A 17,445-nucleotide genomic window follows, 5' to 3' on the forward strand; every position below is an offset into this window, starting at 1 on the left:
CAAGGAAGGAGAGTTAAGAAGGGATGAAAAACTTACTAGCAAATAAAAGATGCTAGGGAGGAGATGGCAAGGAGGGATCCGGACCTTAGACAAATCTTTCGGTGGCCGTAGAAAGGTATTTCAGAGTGGTGTCCCAATTCTGTCTTTGCCATCATGTAGTCAGTTGTGCATTTGGCTGGCCATTTTTCCATATCATAACTATATGATCACAAAAGTAACAGTCTGACGGAGAGACAGAGAATGTGGAAGACTCTGTAAAAATTTCAACTAATACAGCCCAAGGGTTTGTCTTATGGAAGTTAGTAATATCTAAAAAACAACTTTATCATAATTAGTTTTGTGTATTTTGCTCCCGTAGTCATGAGTTGGTTGTATTTTCCAGGGCACACAATTTGTTATAGGCTTCTGTTCCTCAGCGAATGTTGATCCTTCATTCTGACATGCCCATCTCTACCCTCACCCCCTATCCTTCCTTCCAAATGTAACTTAAACTTAGCATTCTCCAGGAAACCTCTGAACACCCAAGTCCAATGAACCTCACTCTCCTCCATGTACCTCTGTGCATTCTCTGTATCTTGCATGAGTTGTACTGTCGTGCTGAATTATAAGCTATTTATTCAACCGCTACTTGTTTTCAAATGACGAGTTCTTTTGGAGCAGTTTTATATCTGTACTCCCCAGTACATGTTCACTGTTCCTGGAACGTGAGAGGTATTATACATGTTTGCCGAATTAACTAATATATAGGTGAGTCTATTTCAAACTGCTTTGAAGTTTTCAGGTGATCTTGCAAAAGCATTAAGGTGAAAATAGGCATAATTTGGATGTCAGTATTCTATTTAATTTGTGTAAGAGAAATGAAATACTGCAGTCAAATCTCTGGTGGCGGCTTTATATTCTTGAATTAACACAGTCATGATGAGGAACACAGAAAATGGACATGGTTGCTTTTTTTTTTTTTTTTCAAACATCTTGGCAATTAGCCCAAGAGCCAAATGTTTTATTTTAATGGTATGTTTCTTCTCTCATACCACAACTAGTAAACATTTCAGATCACACATACACACAATGTTTGTTTGTATTTACTATAATTCCCTATGCAACTCCAGATGCTTGGACCATTTAGGCATCTAATACATGTTTGATGAATTAAGGAATAAATGAAGGAACACTTGAATAAAATGAGTTAAGATTCTGACATCCATTAGCAAGCTGTTACCAGTTTTCATCCGCCTGGTTTGAATGTAGGCCATCCATTTGGAGAGGGAGAATGGAAAAATGTGGCACAAACCACCAATCTGTTCAATGGTTTTGAATCAATGCTTAAAATATAATCACTTGTAAAACGTTTAGTACACCGGGAGGTAGAATATTGGGTTCTGACTCCAGGTCTGTCCCAACATTGCCATTTGAGATTAACTTTTTGGCTAAGATTGAGCTTGATCCCTCCTACATTAATGTATTCTGACTTCACGATACACAGTCTGGAGTTTCTCTAGGTCCAATATGATTCTGATGTGATTATACATGAGGCTGGATGTACAATATGTGTACATCCCAGACAGGCTTTTGCTTTGTTATCTTTGATAGGCAAGCATCATCTCAAAGTCTTAAAGAAATAAATGATTGTCTCTTTAATTTTCAGGGAAGTTTGCTGGCGTAGGGAAATCATCCTCTGTGCTTCAAGCAGTGCCCCTCTGCTCCATACTTCTGTCCCACTCTGTATTCAAAAATCTGCAGTTAAGTGGAGAGCTCATTCTTAGAAGAAAGCTTCATTCAGCATTATTTGAAAGTGGAGCATGCCTCTTGGGGTAGGAGTGGTAAAAGATCTCACTCAGTACCTCAAGTAATGTATCAAATGTTTCTTACAACCATATTCCATACTCCCCAGAGAATTCTGGCAAATTAAGCATTCTCCACCTTCTTACACCCCCCCACTCACTTCCTAAATTATTTCCCTGATCCGTGTCAGGGTGACATGCCATGTCTGATCATACATTTATGCAGCGGCTTATAACTCACAGCGCTTTCATCTACGTTATTTTAAGAGAACCACACAAGTCTCAGAAGGGCTTGTTGGATTAATTTCTGCTCATTCTTCAGACAGGGAAATTGAGGCTCAGAATGTTCAAGAGATATGAAAGGATAGTTAATGAAAGTGAACTGCATTGTGCCTTGAACTTTTTGATTTCTGGATCAAGGCTAATTGATTTCACCAGGGTGTTCTAGTGGGCATTTGAAACAGTTTTGCTGGCTCGTGTATTCTTTCCTTCAGCATACTTACAAAGCATCTGTTATTTGCAGGTATTGTCCCTGGTGTTGATGTTCTAATAGTAACAAGTCATAATCCTTTCTCTCATTGAGTTTATAGTTGGGAAGAAAAAGGATATAGGCAATTGCAATACCTACTAACTCAGAAAAGCAAGCAAAGAAACACATTCACTAATTGGAAGGAGTCATCTAATCATCTTTAATTTGCCACGACTAGATAATCGAGCAAAGATGACCTTCATCTATGGCCTGCAGTCCGCTACTGAATTGCATTTTTTCCTGATATAATTCACTGACCAACTGGAGAAAATGTAACACAGTAGCTGTACATAACCTCACTGGACTATCATCAAATACAAATTAACCACATAGTAAATAAGTGTCAGGGCCTGGAAGCAAATCAGTGTGACAGATTCGCTTTTCTGCCTGGAAACTTTGATTTTTATAGGGCTTTCAATAACAAAAGAACAGGATGCCTCTGGAGTACCAAAAGTAAGGACATTTGGATGTTTACCCAACAACACACAACATGGAATGACTCTTGTTCCAGGCAGCTACTGCTCAAAGAAGTTTCAGTCATTCCTGCTTATCAGTGTTGAGTCCTCTAGGGGTTCTCTCTTAAGAGACATTAGGAGTTTCTACACTTCTTTACCGTTTCAATGGCACTGGTTCCTCTCCTGTTGATAATTCTTAAACCAGTGCAGAAACTACTTGGAGATCATTGTAAACATGCTGGGGCGTATGGAAATGGTGGTAAGCGCTCCCTCCTAAGGAGAAAGAACTATTTAATGAAAGTGTAAGGAAGGGGGAAAAATGAAAGTTATTCTTTGGGTTGACTAGTTTTGGATTGCTATTTGTAGTGTTTTCTTTTACTCCCCTGGAAGTGAGTCCAACATAGGAAAGGGCAAGCTATTATTTTTGAGAAAAGAACATTTCAGACTTTTATCAGAACTGGAATATGAAGCATGGATGGAAGAACTTTTAAATGATATGCAAACCGAGAAAGATATCCAATGGCAGACTGTTAAAAAGAAGTGGTTTATTATGTAATTGACCATAATAAAGATACCCCAGGGTCTCTGAGATCTATTGGATTATTCAACTGGTTGATTTCTCGGATATAAATGCCTTTGTGATTCCAATTTTAGTATATGTGCTGCGAAGTGAGCATTGCCTTTGTGATTCCAAATGGACGAGTGTTTAACTTCATTGGGCTTTTGAATAGTGTAACTGACATTCATCAACTTGCTTTTCTTCTGGGCCCTGAAATAGCCACGCAGTACTTGGGCATGCTGTAGAAAAGCCTAGTTTGGTTGATTTACTGGATTTAAGTATGATTTTTCTCACAATGATTTGGGCCATTTGTTCTTGAGATAGTTTGGCACATTGGGGACAGTAGTGACAGTCTAAATTTCTTGAGTGTATGCTTGATAGACCATACAGCAGACCACCAGAGGCTGAAGCTGACAAGATTGGATTCTAGCTTGCTGCAGAGGCCTATGTGGGCATCAGAGCCATTTTAGTGTTTGGCAGGGGATGGAATTTGCAGATAGATTTCAGGGTAGTCCCAAGTGGCCAGAATGGTTATCCGCACGCTCTTCTCGTAGGTATGGAGCTGATCACTTGGATAGACTCATATCACAGGCTCTCAAAATTAGAGAGATCTGTAATTGCCCATTACGTTCTGGACGGGGCTCAATTACTATTTGAACTCAGCATGAACCATTTTCTTGGAAAATCAGAGAAAGAAGACCTAAATATTACCATTAAGAAACAGAAAATGGATACTCTTCCCATTCAAAAATAGGAGCAAGGGTGCCTCGGTGGCTCAGTCATTTGAGCCTCTGACTTTGGCTCAGGTCGTTTTCTCATGGTTCATGAGTTCAAGCCCCCCGGTTGGCTCTGTGCTGACAGCTTGGAGCCTGGAGCCTGCTTCGCATTCTGTCTCTCTCTCTCTGCCCTTCCCCACCGCCTTTCAAAAATTAACATTAAAAATTAAAAAAAATAATAATAAGAGCAAATACTGTTAACATATTTAGTTGAGAAAATAACTGGAGATTGAATTAAAATTTTTCAGATGAAGGAAATATAAGGAGTGCAGCAATCTATCATTTTTATATTACTTTTAAAAAAAAAAAAAGCTGTTTGAAATGAAAGCCAAAATGGATATTTGGGGGTCAAATCATGTATATTACCATTATCTAAATTCTGGTAGGTATTTCTGCTTCATGTAACATCAGCTATTTTAGTTCACTTTAAAATATCTTCAATGAGGAAAATATCACAGAATACATTCATATTATGCATTTTTTAAAAAATCATTCTTGCATCTCTACTGTGTGCGAGTGATTTTACTAAGTCTGTGGGGAAAAGTGAACCAGAAAGCCACCCATTCTTGCAGAAATCCTGTTTCTCAGTGGCTGTGAAAAATCAAACAGCTCGGCACTTAGCCTCCGTGGGGAGTATGCCATATGCGTGGCGCACAAATGGAATTAAAGTGAAGATGCCTTGGGGTACTGGCTTGATACTGAAGAAAACATTTATGATCAAGTCTTTTAATCAATTATCAGACCACCTCGTTGAAACCATACTACTTCCAGACACCATATTTATCATTTAATTGGAGTTCGTAACAGAACCTGTTTTTCCTTATGTCTTTTGTTTGCCAATTCTTCCTGCATTACTTTTCAATGGATGGTAGCTGTTCTCTCTCAAATGCTGTGCCCAGAAGGGGAAACATCATTCCTACATCTTTTCTTTATACATACACACACACACACACACACACACACACACACACGCACACACACATATAATATATATATTATATATATGCATTATATATATACATACATATAATATATATTATAATTAATATATGTGTGTTATATATATAAATGTGTGTGTTTTTTCTATGTGCAGGAGAAACGTGTTTATTTTAGAAATTCTAGATAATATAGCTAAATTGAAAGTGAGACTTGGTACCTTAAAAGTCTTCCACAGTAACTGGTCTGTTATCCGGTCTGTGATTAAAGGGACCTCAGCTTTACAGGAAGTTAAATAGTCTCCTTCTTTCAGGACAGAAGCATAGACAAGCTAGGGGATCTCAGAATTTAAACAAACAAAAACAGGTATCTCTGCAGTGATAGGAAGGCCAGACCAAACCTGGAGAAGTAAACAATATTTATTGGTTCTTGCTATCTTTAAGCAAGCTAATAAAGGCAATTTGATATTTCTGGCACACAAAAGTCGAAATTATAACCCCTGAGGATATACAAAATCTCCATTTAAAGGCTTTTTTTTCCTTTTGTCTTAATATCATTTCAGACTATCTTACTAACCACACATTAAAAAGTTCTTTGTGTGTTAATCAGCCGCTCTTACTGTGTTCATGTAAACAAAACAGGCAAATAAAACACCAAATGAATCACACTGATTCAGAAGATTGTTACCTTAATGAATGCTGTCAAATCCTTGCCTGAAGGCAAGAACTTGAACAAAGTGAAACTAATACCTTGCCCTGCCCTCATTAGGAGTCAGGATAACCTTATATACCACGTCTTGGAGTGAGAGGGAAACACTTAACACAAAAAAAGGAAACAAAATAAGCACATAGAAAAGTATGACTGTGTCAATCACTAGTCCTCAAATAAATACAACCTTAGCCTTTCCCTATAAATTTCGACTTCCCTAATGAAAACAACTTTCTCCTTGCAGATAGGAAAATTATGCTATTTTTTCTCCATAAGAATATAATCCTTGCAATCCGTCTAAGATCTTTTTTCCTTTAAATTTTATTTGTATGAAAGTGCCTGTCATCCCAAATGTTGCAATCACAAAATTGGAACCAGTATTTAAAAGTGGAAAAGCAGGGGCGCTTGGGTGGCGCAGTCGGTTAAGCGTCCGACTTCAGCCAGGTCACGATCTCACGGTCCGTGAGTTCCAGCCCCGCGTCGGGCTCTGGGCTGATGGCTCAGAGCCTGGAGCCTGTTTCCGATTCTGTGTCTCCCTCTCTCTCTGCCCCTCCCCCATTCATGCTCTATCTCTCTCTGTCCCAAAAAAATAAATAAACGTTGAAAAAAAAAATTAAAAGTGGAAAAGCATTAAAATATTATGGACCAAAAAAAAAAAAAAAAAGTGTCTGACAATCCTGTGACCCCAAGGCATTTATTCATTTGGCATATGTTCATTGAGCACCTTCTGTGTACCAGGCACTAGGGATGATCTGTGAACAAAAATAAAGTGACCAAACCAGGAAGCAGTCTAAAGGGATAAAGATAAAACATGGTGACATTTCAAAACAGAAGGTTAGGAAACATCTCGGATAAAGTAACATCTAACCAGAGATGTAAATAAAATGAGAAAGTTAGACAAGCGAAAATGTGGGGAGATTTCAAGTATAGCAAAGTGAACATCTAAATCCCTAAGGACTTTGCCATGTTAAGGGAACAGCGTGGCCAGACCAGAGTAAGCTCATATTGGCCTAACTTGAGGTCAGACAAGCAGGAGGGGCCAGAGCTTTGCAGGTCATTTTAGATTTTAGATTTTCTTTCTTTCTTTTAATGTTTATTATTTATTTTTGAGAGAGATAGGTACGAGGTGGTGGGGAGCAGAGAGAGAGGAAGACACAGAACCCGAAGCAAGCCATAGGCTCCGAGGTGATAGCACAGAGCCCGACATGGGGCTCAAACCCATGAACTGTGAGATCATAACCTGAGCCGAAGTTGAACGCTTAACCGACTGAGCCACCCAGGCACCCCAGATTTTAGATTTTCTTTAACTGTAACAGGAAGCCATTGGTACTCAACAAATAACTGTAATTTATTGAAGCAAAAATGTCTCAGGGCAAAAAAAAAGGCTTAGTGTCTTTTTAGTCAAGGAATATGGAGACAGGATCTTCCGAACCCACTTTAACTAGGAAGGAGAATTTTAAAAATTTTGGAAGCTAATGTAAATTCTCCCTTCCATTTTCTAATCTAAAAATAGTATAAAATACCTAAGTCTTTAGGTGGGCCACACACCTGGGCTCCTGAGTTTGACCACGATTGTTTTGAAGAAGATTGTCAAAAACCTCATTGAAAGGAAGTTCTCAGACTCTGGGCTCTTCTGGAAGGGAAGAGTTTATTCTACTTGTTTCTAATTCACTAAATATTTTAGTACGTCAACAACCAATAGATCTTTGGGTGGATCTGGTAGAAGGATATCAAGTCAAAAGAATTTGTGGACTGGGGGTGTAGAGTATATAAATAACACTGTTATTTTCTCCACCTCTCCCCCAAGAGACTAGTTTGTTCCAGGAGCTGAGGGGAACATCTCTTATCTCGGGTTACCATGCAGAACTGAGCCCTAATGGAGCCATTCCTAAGTAATGGAGAAGGCTGGCATGGAGAGGATAATGTGAGAACAGCATTAAGAGAGTAGGAAAGAAGGCTGGGCAGAAAGTTGGTGCCCTCCTTTTATCACCTCAGGTTTACTGCTAACCACAGAAAGCTTCTTCTCACTACAAGCCCCTATGACTCCGACCAAGGGCTTCTTTGGATGGCGGCACAATACTTAGTGCGTGCAGAAAACAAGCCGGAGTTAGTGCTTTCCTCCAATGATGACAGAGGAATTGGGCAATGAATGTCCCGGCTTGCTCAGGCCCTGGGAAACTCTGAAGTATATTCTACATACTCTTCCAAAGTGTCCTCACAGGATTCCAGTTGTCCACAGCGATAAATGGCTACATACCTCACCTTTCTGTGCGCCACCCCCCCTTCCCCGTTTACTCCCATCTTCCCTTAAATGACTTTCCTGAGATCTCTTGTCCAGTAAACCATGTGCACCACTATCTTTGCCTCAGAATCTTCTTTGGTGGAACTCAAGATGGAAAGTTATCCCTCTCCTCACTGCCAAGCTAAAAGCCATACTTTAAGGCTCCACTTATACGGCTTTTCAAGGCAAGCCTAGAATGTCACTATTTTTTTTTTTTTTTTTTTTTTTTTTTTGCCTCTGCAACCTCTATTCCGTCTGCCTTGATTTTCCTTCCCCATTTTCATCCAACCACAAGCATCATCTTTTAGATTCCAACCCAAGCGTGGTTGGTGCCATAGCTCAGGGGTTAGAGCACTGGTCTTTTAGATTCCAGCCCAAGCATCGCCTGCTCCATTAAACTTTCTCTGCGCCTTCCTGGGCAGTGTCACTGCCTCCCTCTTTCTCCTTGCTTTCTAGGCCTAATTTATTCAAAAGAGAAAACACATGCACATATGCATACAAACAAAGCCAAGTGATGAATAGAGTTATGAAAAAGGCATAAATGACATAATTGAAAAGTGTTCTTTTGTCTATCATCACTCCAGGAAAATACTTGTTTCTCCTGACTATGTAGAGAAGCAAAGAAAAGTGGATACCTACCTTTTTCTCTGTGCTCTCTCTTTTATCCTATGTTTCCCCAATATTTTCTGAAATCTTTATTTCTGGTACTAGTCACATTTTTAACACATCTTTGACTAAATTTCATGAATGGTTTGCAAATTCCTCTTGATAGACAACACATCGCAAAGACCAAAGGCATATGTATAAGCACCAACAGGAAATGAAGGAAAATAATGTTAATGGAGGATGTTGAGGATCAACATGATTATTTGTAGTTTTTCCTTGGGAGGCCATGTTTAGGATGAGCTGAGAGCAATGAATAGATTCAGGATTAGGGCCTTGTTTCTAATTTTTTATCGGGACATATATTGGTTAGTGAGGAAAAATAAGTATACACATCTTTAGGACGTGGGCAAAACTATAATACTGGTGTTATTAAAGATGCCATAACAATTATTTGTATAAACAGATTTGTATATTTAATAATAGCATCCATCCACGCCACTTTTGGGTCTTAAATGAGCCACCATGGAGAGGCCACCTTCCATTCATTAGCCTGGTCTTTATGATATTACTCCAGTTTTCGTTTATTTCTATCATTCCAGGTTATAAGAATTATGCATGAACGCTATTCTTAAATCTTAGAGCTATATTTAGAAGATTTCATCAGTGTAATGACATGGTCTGCCAATGCCTTAATTTCACCATAAAGCTCACCCGCTAAAGCTAGTGAATTTGGGAGAAATTGGGAGAATGATGCCTGTGAATTCCATAAAGCACAAGCTTTCAACACTTATATACAAAGGTTAACTACAGATTCATGGGTGACGGAGAGGTGGGGCAGCCTTCCTCTGTGTTCCCAGGGTCATGGTCAGTTTGGGCTGCTTATCTATCCTCTCTGTGTCAGCAGGGTGGCTTTGTGACAAGGCTGAAATGGTCAGCAGATCGGTCCTCACTCACTTCCCTGGTGATATACTCAAGGTGTTCTAACAGCGTTCAGCTTAGCTCCTCCATGGGCCACGCAAGCTTAGGCTGGGCAGGAGACAGTGAAGGGAAGAAATAAAGTGACCAGCTTTCTTTTTCTGCGACACTGAGTTGTCCTTCCTGCTGGAGAAGAAACAGGTTTTTCCTATACTAAAAAAATCCAATATACAAATATCTAAGTATTCAGAGGACTTGAGACTGATTTGTTTTATCAAATGATTCATAGAAGTTTCCCATTAAATAACCAGTTGAGAAATAGCCAAATTAGTTTATTAGATGCTTATAAGTAAGGCTGGGGTAATTCGTAAGCTTTCTCTACATATCCAAAGTGGAGGTATGGGGCACCTGGGTGTCTCAGTCGGTTGAGTGTCTGACTCTTGATTTTGGCTCAAGTCATGATCTCGTGGTTTGTGGGATTGAGCCCCACATCGGGCTCTGCACTGACAACGTGGAGCCTGCTTGGGGTTCTCTCTCTCCCTCTCTGCCCCTCCCCCACTCATGCTCACTCTCTCTCAAAATAAATAAATAAACATTTTTTAAAAGTGAAGGTAAATAATGAAACATGACTAGATCCTACAGGCCTATTTAATAATCAGCTTAATATTCAACATAATAGTCATAAACTAGATATCCTAGAATGTGACCTTTCTTAGCATATATATAACCTGGGAAAAGCGTCACCAGTGTCCAGTGTTTGTGATTCTGTGTAATTTTAAACACTCATTTAGAATAACATTACAAGATTTTTTTCTTCTTCTTTTTCCTGTTCTCATGATTGATTTATCCTTTAGGAGAACTGCCAATCAGAGAATTTCAAATCCCATTTTTCCATTTCTGAAATAGTATTTGTAAACTGTTTCTGTGCTACGATGCCTATGATGGCTATTGGTCACCTGCCATGAATTTTTCTTCTAACTCCCGCATGCTGTATTTTTGACATACAGAGCCCCCCCTCCCCCATCCCTTACTGGACACACAACCTCAAATCCAGGCTCCCTGAGGCGTTGACCCTAATGGGACTTGGCATTTGAGAGCAAAGTGTTCTTATTTTAAGGAACAGCAGCCTGGGGGCCACAAACGTGGATCCACATTCTCTTTGTCTCAGATATCTTCACCCAGGAAAGGTATACATACTCCCTGGTCTTTAAAATAGTTGCTCAAATGTTACCATAATCTTAAGGCTCTTTGTGACCACATTACCTAAAATATCTTTACCTCATCCTCCCTATCTTACTCTTTTTCATCTTTCAGTACATTATACATCTACTTGATTCTTTTGTGTATCTTTCTTTCACCCCCACCCAAAGGTAACTTTCACAAGGACAGACAGTCTTGTCTATTCGTTGCTGTTTACCTGGCACCAGAAGAGGGTGTAGCTCATAATAGGCACTCAACACATGTGGAATGTAAATGGATGAAAATTGCCATTATTACTGTTTTATACATGGAAAAAAATAGCAGTGGGGCTTGGAAAGGACAAATCATTTGTCAGAGGTACGTCTAGTATAGGGTGGAGCGGTTCTGAGGCCCCAGTCTGTCTGACCCCAGGCAGGGCCTTGGTCACCACACTGTTGTTTTACAAGTGCTTTGCTGACCTGCATCTTTCCACTTGCTCGCTGAACATTTTGTTTGTTTTCTAAGAAGAGCCGTTCTTTGGGCTTTTGGTTCCATATCTCTTCTTTATTAGTGGCCTAATTGACAAAGCCAGCTGTGTCCTAGGTTTATATGTTATGAAAAAATTGTTAGTTTTTGTTGGTTTGTTTTAACGTTGGGTTCACAAAGTGCAAAACAAGCGAGCCAAATATATTTTGCATTATTTTGGAAACCCCTGCATGATCCATATGGAAAGTAAATACAAATGTTCTGGTTATTTTACATGGGGTTTCAATAATATTTGATGACTAGAGAGTCCATAGGGCATTTTCAAAAATCAGTAATGGGAAGTTGGGCTGAGTTAAGAGAGAAACAGTTGCAGCCCCTCCCCCCCGCCATGCTCAATCACTACAAGCTGTGTAAGAAAGCTCGTATAATTGATTCAAGAATATGGCAACTCATTTCATAAATATCATAAAAATCACAAATATTTAAAAATAAGAGTTCCCAAAGTTCTAAATCTGTGGCACAAACCACTATTCCACCTAACCCTGCAGGGGAGTTGTTTTGCTTGGAGGACAGTTATCCACTAAAAATAAGCCCATTTCTTCTTGCTCACATCTCTGAAGCTTCTCATGCGCTAGTCCCAACCTGGACTGACAAAATGCCAACCACTTGAGGGGAGTCTGGGTGGCTCAATCAGTTAAGCATCCGACTTCAGCTCAGGTGATGATCTCACGGTTCATGGGTTCGAGCCCTGCATCCGGCTCTGTGCCCACAGCTGCCCACAGCTCAGAGCCTGGAGCCTGCTTCAGATTCTGTGTCTCCCTGTCTCTCTGCCCCTCCCCTACTCATGCTCTGTCTCTCTCTCTCTCTCTCTCTCTCTCTCTGTCTCTCTCTCTCTGTGTGTCTCTCTCAAAAATAAATAAAAACATTAAAAAAAATTTCAACCACTTGAGGTGGAGAGGTTCTTTCTCTACCGTTACTACCTCCCTTTCTGGAGTCAATGAGTCCACCTCCCACACATCTTTGAAACCACAAGATTCGTCTCCTATCCTATGGCAACAAAAGGGCCCTATGAAGACCCAGGTACTTTGATGAAGAATTTTTTCTGTTTATTTCATTTCAAAGCATAGTACACACTGACTGATGTTCTTCCTTTTGTAGTTCTAGATCATCAGTGTCTCTGAGTAACTGAAAGGTTATTAGTTTGGAAATTAAAAATTAAGAATTCAGGGTGCCTGGATGGCTCAGTGGGTTAAGCATCTGACTTCGGCTCAGGTGATGATCTTGTGATGATCTCGGGGTTCATGAGTTCAAGCCCCGCATTGGGCTCTGTGCTGACAGCTCAGAGCCTGGAGCCTTCTTCCAATCCTGTGTCTCCCTCTCTCTCTGCCCCTCTCTCGCTTGTACTCTGTCTCTCTCTCTCTCTCTCTCTCTCTCTCTCTCAAAAATAAATAAATAAATAAATAAATAAATAAATAAATAAATAAATAAAACATTTTAAAAAATTAAGAATTCAAACTGGAACATGTTGACATGCTCATAGTAATATATGACAAACTACAAAGTTCAAAGTTTTAGTGGATAGATGTTTAATCCATCTAAACATAAATATAAACTTTGAAAACTACCTCAGGAATCACTTCCTCCAAGAAACTAAAATAAGATTTGTGTGCAGTGTGTATGTATGTGGTTTCAAAGTTTGAAATATCTGGGATCTTAATTTATGAGTAGCTTAGTAACTTAGCTATTGCCACGTTTAGCTGGCATAGGGGAAAGAGAGGAGGAAGAAATATAAAACAGACATGTTTGAATCACACTTCTTTCATGCATAAGCTCTAAAATGGAGATTAATAATAATTACTCTAAAGGATTATTGTAACTGTTTTGTGAATAATTATAGGTTTTTTTTCTGGAGTATAGAAAATAAAGCTATGAGATACTGTTTAAAAACACAGGAGTTGAAATTGCCAAGATTTAGGATGAAGAGTAATGCTGTGACATTTTTTTTTTTCTGAAAATGAAAATTATTTAAATATATAACTGCAGTTAATGTGAAGTCTATTAGAAAAGTGAATCACTGCATATTTTATGGGTAAGGAAAAATGTTGCCCATATACAGTTTGTATCAAAAATCTGTGGTATTGCTAAATAATTGCATCACAGATAAATTACCTAGTACATTTTGCTATATGATGCACTGTCTTCCTAAAATATTTTACCTTTTTCCATTTTACATTCATAGTGACTAGTACTGATACTTACGGGAAAATGTTCTACCTATCAATGAAGTGGTTCTAATCTGTGAGATTGAACAAAGGAAGTAGGAAGTTCTTGACGTATGTAAACCACAAATGATATATTCAATCTCGGATAACAGAGTGGCTATAACCAAGTGTTGCTATAATCTGGGGCAAATTTCCAAGGGAGTTAGATATATGGTAAAGCTCATATAATTATATGTATAAATATGTTGCATATATATATAATTATAGATAGATAGATAGATAGATAGATAGATAGATATCCTACCTTCTCTGTGGAAAAATGAAGGGCAGATTACTTTAACTGCTCTTTATTAAACTGTTACACAGCATCTATTAAGTAGAATAAAAGAGATCAGTGGGATTACTATGAAGTTACAGGGATCCTTGAAAATGTATAGTGAGGCTCACGTATAATGTGTATTGTGCTTTAAAAATTCTATTTTTAAAAAATATGATCAAGAAAGAGAGTGGAAACATTGAAATCTTAGATTTTTTTCCCCCCTGATTGAGGTTGTTTTTAAATCCATGACCAACAAGTTACTGTGAGCTTCCCACTGTGGTTAATTGTGAATAACCTTTACAGTTAACTCTTACAGATTGACAAAGTTTAGGCAACTGGGACACATGATCCAGCTCTTCTGGCTTTATCTTACATTTGGATCTGTTCACCTTTTCAAAGTCACTCATTATGAGATTGACAAAGAGCCCAGTTGTCTCAAATTCCCAGTGTTTACTATAAACACAGGAAGTTCATAATTCTCAGAATTAAGCCTAACGCGGAACCTGTTTCCGTAGAATGAATTCTGCAATTTCCCAAAGAACCCAAGTGAAAAGTACTTGAAAGAACATGTACACTGATGAATATCTTATTGATTGAGGCCCCATGAATGTAGAGTCTGGAGTCATTCAGACATTATGTGTGAAACATATCTTTTTATCTCCCCTTGAAGAAAAATCTGATAAGCAGAGCAACAGTGCAAATAGGAGTTCCAGGGAGATATCTGACAGACAAGAACTGACCAACTGTTGTTAAGCCTTTTTCTGAGATCTGTGTTGTTAATTGGTATGTTATTATTTCAACTTTGTTGTCATCACACGCTAGGTGCTTATTAACTGTGAGTAATCTGAAAGCTTCTGAAAGACAAAACAATGCGAGTATTTACTGTTCTGTACCTATATGCAAAACAATTTGTATAGCACCTTTCATTAAATCTTAGGCAAAATACCACATATGGAAGCCTGAGGGGCCAAGTGATAGGACAGTTTCTGGGGTAGACCCTCCCCATGACTCTCAGAAGCCTGAAAATAAAGCTGCTTGTTTGGCTCACCTTCTGCCTGAACTGCTGTGGCTGACATTGAGTTAGAGGTTATAAAAACTTTCTCTGAAAGAGAAACAGACACATACATGTTAAGATCTACTTGTGTGCTTTCATGTTGTTTTCCCTATAATCTTCCAACAAACTCATGAGGTATCTTTGGTTACTTCCACTAAATATTTCAATAAATTGATGCTCTAAAAGGTTAAGCAAATATCCCAAGATTGAGTAACTACTAAGTGGTGAAACCCATCTACGAATCTCTTCTGTGGTCTCCAAGGAGTATACATTTTACATTCTATCACATTGCATCAAAGGTGCTGTTACCTACTAGCAGCTGCACCGGGTAGATCTTCACCCACGCCCTCAGCACAACACTTACCACATGTGGTCATACATCATAGTGGTTTGTTTATCCATTCTCTGCACTCAAATACAGCTTCTTTATGGGCAGTAGAACTTGTCGTCTTTACACTGGGATCCAAAGAACCCAGCACATGTCTTGGCACCTAGTGTGGCTCAGGACATTTTTATTAAATGGATATTCAGAATCAGAGGAACTAACCCAGAAACCAATCTTCACCTTCCTGGGAATGGTGTGGGACAGGAAAATGGGTTATGTTAGCAATGCTTATTTAAATAAAAGCAGTATTTTAATGCTGCTGATATGACTTGAAGGAAACAGAAGATGTCCTGTGGGTCCCTTACAGAGTGCGGTGAGGAATTCCAGGAATGGCCCCCTAGGTTCAACGCCTTCATCCCTTGGACCTATAAACGTGATGAGATCTCTTTCTGGTAATGACGATATGTTATATGGCAGAGCTGACCTAAAGATAAGGGTGGGCCTAATCTAATCATACAAGCCACTTTAAAAGCAGACAGTTTTCTCTGGCCAGTGGTGGAATGAGGAAGTGAGAGAGACTCAGAGCTTGAGAAGAATACGCCCCACCAGGGCTGGTAGGAAGTGGGAGAGAGTGCAGCACATGAGAAAGAATGTGGGTGACTTTAAAAAACTGGGAGAGGCTCTAAGCTGACAACCAGAAAGCAAATAGACTCAGTCTCATAGCTCCATGGCTGTTGGCTGAATTCTGTCGGCAATAGAAATAAACTTGGAGGGGATCTCAAACCCCGGATGAGAATACAGTCAGCCAACTGCAGCCTGGTGAGATTGCAAAAAGAACCCTACCGAACTGTGAGCTAATAAGGGGGTGTGTTTTCAACCCCTAAATTTGTGATGATTTGTTACCCAACAGTAGAAAACAGATAGATAGGACGACAAACTTTTTTTTATAAGAGCTAACTCTAAAATAAATGAAATTCACTATCCTCTTTGAAGGGACTGTAATGAAACCTTTAAAATGAACAGTAACTTCAGGGAACAACCCCCATCTGCTTCAGGGGTTCAGCAGGAAAGACCTTCATTATCCAGTTATAAATTTACATTATACATCTCTAGTTGCCTTCCACCACATGACAATGGATGTATGCTCTAAGAATTTAATGTATTCTATGGGCTTCTGAGTGGCATCCATACTAAAGAGGCAAAATCCTTTTTTGGGGGAGGCAGGGGAAGTGTATTTTAATGATGTTTGAAAGGAGCAAAGGCCTTTTTTGTGGCCTTATTCAACTTCCCCCAAAACTTGTCTCAGACTCTGTCACACTGAAAAATATATGTGACTTTCTTTTATTCTTTCATGTGTTTTGAGTTTAATAACATATGCTGTTTATATTTGGTTTCTATAGAGAGTTCCTTTTTGTCTTGTAAACAGTTGCAAAGATTTACCTAGAGCCGTGTGGGTTTTCTCTTTCTTTCTTTATTCTCCCACCCACTTTGGAAAGTCTGAATAGTTCCAAGGATTAGCAGCAGCTTAACTTCCGTCATGATGTGTAATAGATAAGTGCAGCTATTCCATTTTGGCTCTTCAGGACAGTATGAAATTAACCAGTTGTCTTGTTCTTTCTCACAGTCTGGATCTTAATAGTCACTCCTATGTGTGTTTCACTGACTTGTCAGAGAGTACCCATAAATGAATCCTCAACGTGAAATGAGTTCAACTTCTTCTTCTTCCAAATGAGTTAGATGCTTCTGGAAAGGATAATCAACTCCTCATCATGTAGTATATGACAGATACTGAACTAATCCAGTAACACAGGCTATTTTTTGTGCTCATTAATATCCCCATTTTTCAGATTAGCACACTGACAAAGAAATGGAAAGACCTGCCATAAGTGTATGGATACTAAGTGGAGGGTCTGTATGGCAATTAATCCAAGATGACTCCACATTGCTGGCACTTAGATAAGTGTTAGACCTCATAAATTACCACAAGACTCATATATTCGCTCTCCCAGGTAACAGTCTGTCCTTGACTCTAGCACCTTAAAATCTATTATGAGAGAACATGATAGTTCTTTTCATTTCAACCGCAAATATGTTAATAATAAAACCATGAACTCATCTGAACACTTTTATATTTTCAACCTAAGCCTCTTCTTGGAAATGACATGTTCTGTCATCCCCTGTGGGGATGTAGATGTAGATTGGTGCTGTTCCACAGGCTATTTTTGTTTAAATTTCTTAAAATGGAATAAAAATAAAAATCCAGCTTCTCACACTGGCCACTTTTCAAAGGTCCAATTTGCCACCTATGGCCAGA

General features: G+C 39.0%; 1 long non-coding RNA gene and 1 pseudogene across 1 annotated transcript in view; both read left to right on the forward strand.

The window, feature by feature from the left end:
- LOC147571864 (uncharacterized) overlaps positions 1 to 17,445 on the forward strand; it is a 95,263-nt gene that overhangs the window by 53,825 nt on the left and 23,993 nt on the right. The window lies entirely within an intron of this gene.
- LOC112859779 (metalloendopeptidase OMA1, mitochondrial pseudogene) lies at positions 2,503 to 4,078 on the forward strand (annotated as a pseudogene).

This window comes from Puma concolor, chromosome F2 (genome assembly GCF_028749965.1).
Source record: "Puma concolor isolate L17-30 chromosome F2, mPumCon1.1.hap2, whole genome shotgun sequence".
Taxonomy (NCBI): domain Eukaryota; kingdom Metazoa; phylum Chordata; class Mammalia; order Carnivora; family Felidae; genus Puma; species Puma concolor.